Here is a 7,426-nt window from a genome sequence, read left to right as displayed (position 1 = left end):
TGGGACACAGACTGTAAACTCTAAACATTGATTTAAAACATTGAGAATGTTAAAATGCAGCAAGCAACATAGCATCAGTGGTAAAGTCAAACTTTACTAGTTCATCAGTATTCAATCCTATCGTATCACAATTCAACGGTCCTAGTTTTCTATCTCGTAAATAAAACTCATGGCTACCACGTTTCTACTACAGTACTACAAAACATTCAACAAACTATAGCATAGAGATAATCGAATAACTACTTATCAGGTTTCCTTTTCAGATTGTTACTCAATAAATTTATTAAATTTCAAAAACACAACAGCTAAATATATATATTCATCTAAGCTGGAGATTTTAGCTTTATGTTTTCAACTCGCTAAAATAATTTAGTGTTGAAAGTAGGCCTAGGATGACGACACATGATAGGCTGATTAAAAGCCTTTTAAAACGCTTTTTTCCCAGGATGGTTTTACGAGCAGATAACTGAGAAATGATTTATAACTTTTGTACAGTGAAGTCATTAATACATTGTGCGTATCTCCTCGACGTCTCAAACATGTGTCTTTTATTCATATATATTATCTTCATATAAATATTTCTTTTAAAAGTGTAATGATGAAACAATAATGGTAATGGCAATTTGAGGGTAAAGTTACTGATGTAATGTTACTTTTTTTTACTTTTAAATTTCAGACAACTATTGCCGAACTTGTCAAGAGATATCACAGCGACCAGGAAGATGAGAAAGAAGACCCAGCTCAAGTTATAGCCAATACTGTTGCAGCTCTTAAAAAGGACATGTTTGGTGCGCTGAACCAAATCAACACAAGCGTTCACCAGGCTAAAAACAACGAAGCAGACACGGACAATAGCCTTCTTTCAAGTGAGATTGTAAAGAAAATGAAGACAGCCGTTGTACTTAGAAACAGTGTAGATTCGTTACGCTCGGGATGTAGCCTGCCCTCTCCCACAATTGACAAAGAAATAAACAATTACGAAGTCACAAAGAGTGAACTGGATTTCGCAGTGGCTAACAGGAAGGTCATGAATTGCAACCATGTCGCTCCTCCCCCTATCCCAGAATATTTCGATATTACAGATTCTGAACGCATTCGTTATGTTGATGAAGTTGACAGTGACGTTGACAGTGATCCGGGAGAAGCCGACAAAATAAAGTTATGATCGTGAATTGTCTTCGTAACAAAGTCTACCAACTTCGTGTGTGCTTCAGCCTGTTTTCATCACATTATTTTGTTTGAATACAGTAATGATAATCATTTTTTTTAAAGAAATATGGAAACAAGGCTTCTATAAGACTTCTATAGATACGCCGCTGATTGATTTCAAATTGCTGTGCATCATTTTGTTTTTAGATAATAATATACCGGTTTTTTTTTTTTACTTTACAACTTTTAAAAACCAACATCTTACAAAAACAGACGGTATTGCCATGCGATGAACCATTTGAAACCGTTAAAGCCTGACCAAAATCAATAACATGCAACGTCAATTCATTATTTATCAATATAGGTGGTTAATGGAAACTTGTGACGCAACGATTTGATAGAATGTTGTTCATCGTCTAGTCTAAAGTGGCCCATTATACTATTATTTATTCAAATGTTTATAATATACAAATAACCTACAAATAACCTGTGACGCCCAGTAGTTTACGGTGTCTTTTAAATGACATTTGACGATAATTTAACATAAAATGGCTGTAAAATAGATAGCTCTACTTTTGTAAACATTTGCTTACTTCAAGATATCGTATAATTTAAGGACATGCGTAAATATTACTATAATCTTTATTATCACGTGGTTTATTATTATTATTTATCTTACTTCTAACATACAGATTCTGTTTTTTTTTGTGATGTGACTTTTGTTTAAAGTCACATCTTAATAATTAATAGTCCCACTGTTAGTCCCACTGTTCCATAGTCCCACTGTTAGTCCCACTGTTAGTCCCACTGTTAGTCCCACTGTTAGTCCCACTGTTAGTCCCACTGTTAGTCCCACTGTTAGTCCCACTGTTAGTCCCACTGTTAGTCCCACTGTTAGCCCCACTGGTAGCCCCACTGTTAGCCCCACTGTTAGCCCCACTGTTAGCCCCAATGTTAGCCCCACTGTTTGTCCCACTGTTTGTCCGGGTCAGTTTTTACCATATACATTACAAGAATTAAACGTCTTACCTTTATTCCATTCGATTGTTGATGTGGATATTCTGGAATTCCTATATATCCTCATTCTCAATTGTCCATATTACAGCCCATGTTATTTGCAATCAGTTTAGTTATTTGCAATCAGTTTATGGACCCCAATGGAAATAAGCTGGAATAATATTTACCGGCTTTTTGGGTTATCCATGGAAGACTACCGTATGTTTTAATTGTTCTTGTTTACCAATTGTAATGTATATTTGTGTACTTCCGAATAAATTCAAATCAAATCAAATCAAAGTAAAATCTGTTCAAATTCCATATTTCCGAGCATTTCACCACGTTGCATTAGATGTCCCGTAGTATAGCTCGTAACATCCTACACGAGTTTAAACAAGTAGCTAGATTTTTCCATGAGAAAGGATTACTTCTTAGTTACAATAGTTAATATTTCTGTTCGTTTGATGTATTTCTGGTATTACTCTTTCTCTACTATATCTTATAATTCTCTATCTATCTGTAGAAGCATAATAATGTACATTTTAGTTGAATAATCCGTAATGGTCAGCGTTTGTAATTCACGTCTCTTGTCTATCACGTGCTCATTTTGCATACACATACCTAAGCTTACAGACTATTGTTTAAATTGTGACGTTCTAAAACCTTCCTTCTGGTTGTGCAAGATGTCCTCCTTTAAAAACATATTTTTACTATTACAGCTTAAGCTCTGTCTACACTATCAAACTAGTTTGACAAAAAAAAGTGTGATGTTCCCAAATATGGTAGTGATATGCCCAAATAATATGGAAGTGATATGACATCTTCATGTCCATATATGGGTACATCACATTTGTTGTCACATCAAGTTTGATAGTGTAGACAGAGCTTTTGCTTGATCTACCAATTTACAAAACTAAAACCCCCAAACAATATTTTATTTGTTTGCGCGGGCGTTGTCATTAATTATCTGTCAAATAATATTGTTAATCGCAAAATATGTCAACGTAGGCTACCCCACTTATATAAATGGTTTATATATTGCATGGGGTTAAGTAATTATTCTGTACTCTACTTTAAAAGCTTCATATGCATTAGGCTAGCCCGGCGGCGGGTTCGAATTTTCTGACATTATAATGCGGGTGCACAAACTCATTTACATAACAACGCACGGCATACCAAACCGTCGTAGAACTACGCCGCGATAAAAATTCTCTTCTAAACATGTTAATTATAATTTACTTTTTATTCCTGAAATTAAAATTGAGGGCGCCAAACATACAATTTACGAGATCGAATACAGTTGAAAAAAAAATTAAATAAAAAAAAAGATGTCAAATGTGCTCTCCCTGCCTCAGCACTAAGGCCCTGCCACAGCCTTTTGGGGTCGTTTCCAGCACATCACCAGATGCATTGATGTTATAGCCTCATGATGTGTGGTGGAAAGGGGGACGTATGATCTGTGAACCCCAAACACAGTGGCCGCATGCCTTTAACTCTATTCCACCGACCAGCGTGGGAATCGAACCCACGACATACGTGTTGTTAACACGACGCTCAGTCGACTGAGCTACCGGTCATATTGGTTGTAAACAGGTTAATACAAGCTTTGTTCCCTCTTGATGACTGTCATGAATATGCATATTGATGACGTAATAATGAATTACGCAAGCACGCATAAATAGACTATTATCAGCTGTTCAGTAAAGTACTTTATGGCGTAACTGGTAAGACCCTGTTTCGAGTACTCAAAACTCCAGCTTGGGTTCGAATCTCTACCAATTTTTTTTTTTTTTTTTTTTTTTTTTTTTAAATAAATAGGCCTATTGTTTTTCTTTTATTTTGAAAGAGAGATATTTAGAGGGTTAAATTAATTTAGGAAATAGGTAAGCTCTTTACCTACCGTCGTATCTTTTTACAGTAATCGCTATCTATTTTAGAGGATGCCTCTTGCCACCGTAGCCATGTGTAGGGCCTAATAATGCAAACTATTGTTGCTTTTATTCCACAAAACGCTATCTTTAACTAGAGGGTACTCCGAGAGTACAAACCTCCGCCTACTGTAAAATTCCCTACATAAAATGCCCCCTGAATATTTTTTTATTAGTTCTAAGTGTAAATATGTTAACTGCACACTACAAAGTTGTGGATGGCAGTGTGGTGTAATGGTTATGTATCCAGCCTCTCACAGTTGAGATCGCTGGTTCAAGTCCCACTGAGGTTTTTTTTTTTTTATTATTTTTTTATTTCTTTTTTTTTATTTTTTTGTGGACCTTGATCTTTGACCCTGACCCTTATTTTAATTTAACCACAATTATATGATGTGTCATTGAACATTGTGGCTAAGTTTGGTGAGAATCGGATAAAAACTGTGGTCTCTAGGCAGTAAAATAGTTTTATGTTAGTTGTGACCTTAGAAGAATCCTATTCTTACAAAATGCAAGAAGAATACAAGTAACTGAGCACTTGAAATGAGAACAAACGAGGGACTTACTGATGGACTAACTGACCAACCGACAGACTTAGCGACTGATAAATGACTGACGGACCTACAAAAGAAACTGACCAACGACGACTCGCTGACGCATTTCATGTATATACTATAATATGATAATTTAGTAATCTATAGGCTCCTATCCCTCCCTCCTACACCCATATACATATCAAATGTATACTGTACGCATTTTTAAAAATAAAAAAAAATTATAAATTTCAGTGGGTATGAGGAATAGACATAGGCATGTTATTAACTATTATAATTGAACCAATATGACACACCAGTCTCAACATTGTGTATATCGTACGCTAAATTAAATACGGTACATCATGGTCGTCGTAACATATGCGTATATAACGCACAGTAATAGCTTTTATGTTCCTAACTCTGTTTATACGACTTAATTATTCATAAAATATTCACATTTTATTGTTATTCTTATACTTAATTCACTGCACTTATTCATGAGGAGGCTACAATCAGGTTTTAATAATCAAGTGGTATGATTTAAATATCAAAAAGTAATGTATGCTGTTTGATTATGTTAAATGCCATTAGGCTACTTGTGGTGTGCTTGTAAAATTTAAATTAACGAAATGTACATTGTGATGTAAAAGACATGCTCCCTTGACCTATGGTATTTTAGTATTTATAAAACTTTGGCAAATATTAAACAATTATACGCATATGTTGTATCTATAGTTCCGGTATATTAAGCAAAATAGTATTTTTATATCTCTAGATAACTACTTATGCAATCGTAGTTATAGACCTATAGATAAACCATTGACACTATAAAAAACACTTTCAACCACTGTAGAGAAAAGCGTAGCATATAGTATATATAGTAAAATAACTGTAGTCAATTTTGAATTTATGTATTTCTCACATCCACTATGGTTGGGCATATTATACCATCTGCAGACACGTATCAATTAAGCGTATACGGAATATTTTGCGCATGCATAACATTTTCAAACGCGAAACACTACGTCACATGAGCGTAGGCCTGTAATAACGAAAGACAGTTAATGATATGTTTAATTTACCTGCATTTTGGGAAGTAGTAGACGAATTAATTTGAAAACTGTGAAAGCAAGTTATACAGATCAGGCTATTTACGTAAATGCATCAGAAACAGTCAGTCATGTGTTTAAACAATTTTGTAAGCATCATTACACCCAACAACCTGATGTGAAATACCCAACTATTCTCGCATTAATTCATTGTACGTGTTTCTACGTTTGTGATGTTTAAACACAAAAGATACGGTATACGTTTGCGAATATTTACGGAAAGTGCTACCGTTATAGGACGGAATTGTGTATAAAAATAGCGATTACATAATATTTATAATTGTTGTAATAATTTGTACATATCTGTATAAATATAATGTGTGTGCGTTGTAATATTTAAGCTGTCATTTTCCATAGTCTAGTGTAGAACTATGGTTGATACAATTATTATCTTGTCTGCTAGTTAAATTCATATACACTAGCAGCAGTATCAAAGAATGTACATATCGTATACTTCCTGTAGAGAAATAGTTCTAATGTGTTCAGTAAAAGCTCACACAGTGTAAAGTTGCGCGCGCACGATGAGGTGTGACGTCACTGATCCATCACGACGTGATTGGTTGAATTGCTTGTTGTGCGCACGCGTCCTTGCGTTGTTTGGAAACCGAGCTTTAGTTTTCCCAAGATTACTTCATTGAACGCGGTATGTTTGAAATTGGGAAATGACGCGTGCTCACCCTGTGTAAGTAAGAAATATTTCAGCAATGGGAAAGGAAAGCCGGTAATTAGTTCCAAATAGGACAGCTTGGTTCCCACTAGGACGCAGCGTAAGGACGTAGACGTAACGTAAGCGAGTTGACCAATGATAAGCGACAGTTCGAATAATCCATCGCTTGTGATTGGTCAAATCCCTGACGTTGCGTTACGTCCTAGTGGAAACAAAGCTTAAGCAGCGCAAGGAAGTAAGCGCAATGACGTAAGCGCAAGTGATTTCCAAATTTAAAAAGTAGCGTGTTTGTGTAAACTAGGGCGGTGACTTTTTATGTTCCCAGAGAGAAAGCATATGGCGTAATAGTACACAGCTGTGACGCCCATCAATATAGGTGTTTAAATTGTTAGGGCATATTAAACATAGAAAGTGTGAATCGAATGTTGAACAATAATGTTGTGAAGAAGCTTCCATTATTCTCGGGGAAGATAAACAATATGTTAATATATTTTATTAAGAGATACAGATGCTTTATTATAAATTGCTCATAATTATGTTTTTCCGATATTTTAAGTTTATTTCAGTGATGTGTTTTTAATTTGCAATGTGTTGACGGTTTAAAAAGACGCGATATCCAGCGTCAATGAACGTGTATAGTTTCACTTGCAGTGTATGAAATAATGAATAATAATAATAATGAATAAACTTGTTTATATAGTAAATGTTTTTGTCTATCTTTCAATCATAGTCAATAAAAGCACTGGCGTAACGCAGAGATCTGAGGCCCCTGGTTTAAGAACTATAAGTGGCCCTCCAACTCTGGAGGCCTCGGGCGTTTTTAGCCCTTTCCGACATATTTTAAAGCATGCTGTATCCCCTGGGCACTGCTCATAAATTTTGTTTCACCTTCCAAAGATGTGCACACCTCCCCCCGCCACCTCACCTATACCACTTGATATACGTTTGTAAAACGATAACTTAAACTATAGCCTAGAGAATAACTAATTTTTCGCATTCAATCAATTTTGATTCATACTATGCTTAATTGTATCTATAAACAGG

Source organism: Antedon bifida, chromosome 10 (genome assembly GCF_963402885.1).
Source record: "Antedon bifida chromosome 10, ecAntBifi1.1, whole genome shotgun sequence".
Classification (NCBI taxonomy): domain Eukaryota; kingdom Metazoa; phylum Echinodermata; class Crinoidea; order Comatulida; family Antedonidae; genus Antedon; species Antedon bifida.
The sequence above is the reverse complement of the archived record's forward strand: the minus strand, read 5'-3'. Positions refer to the sequence as shown.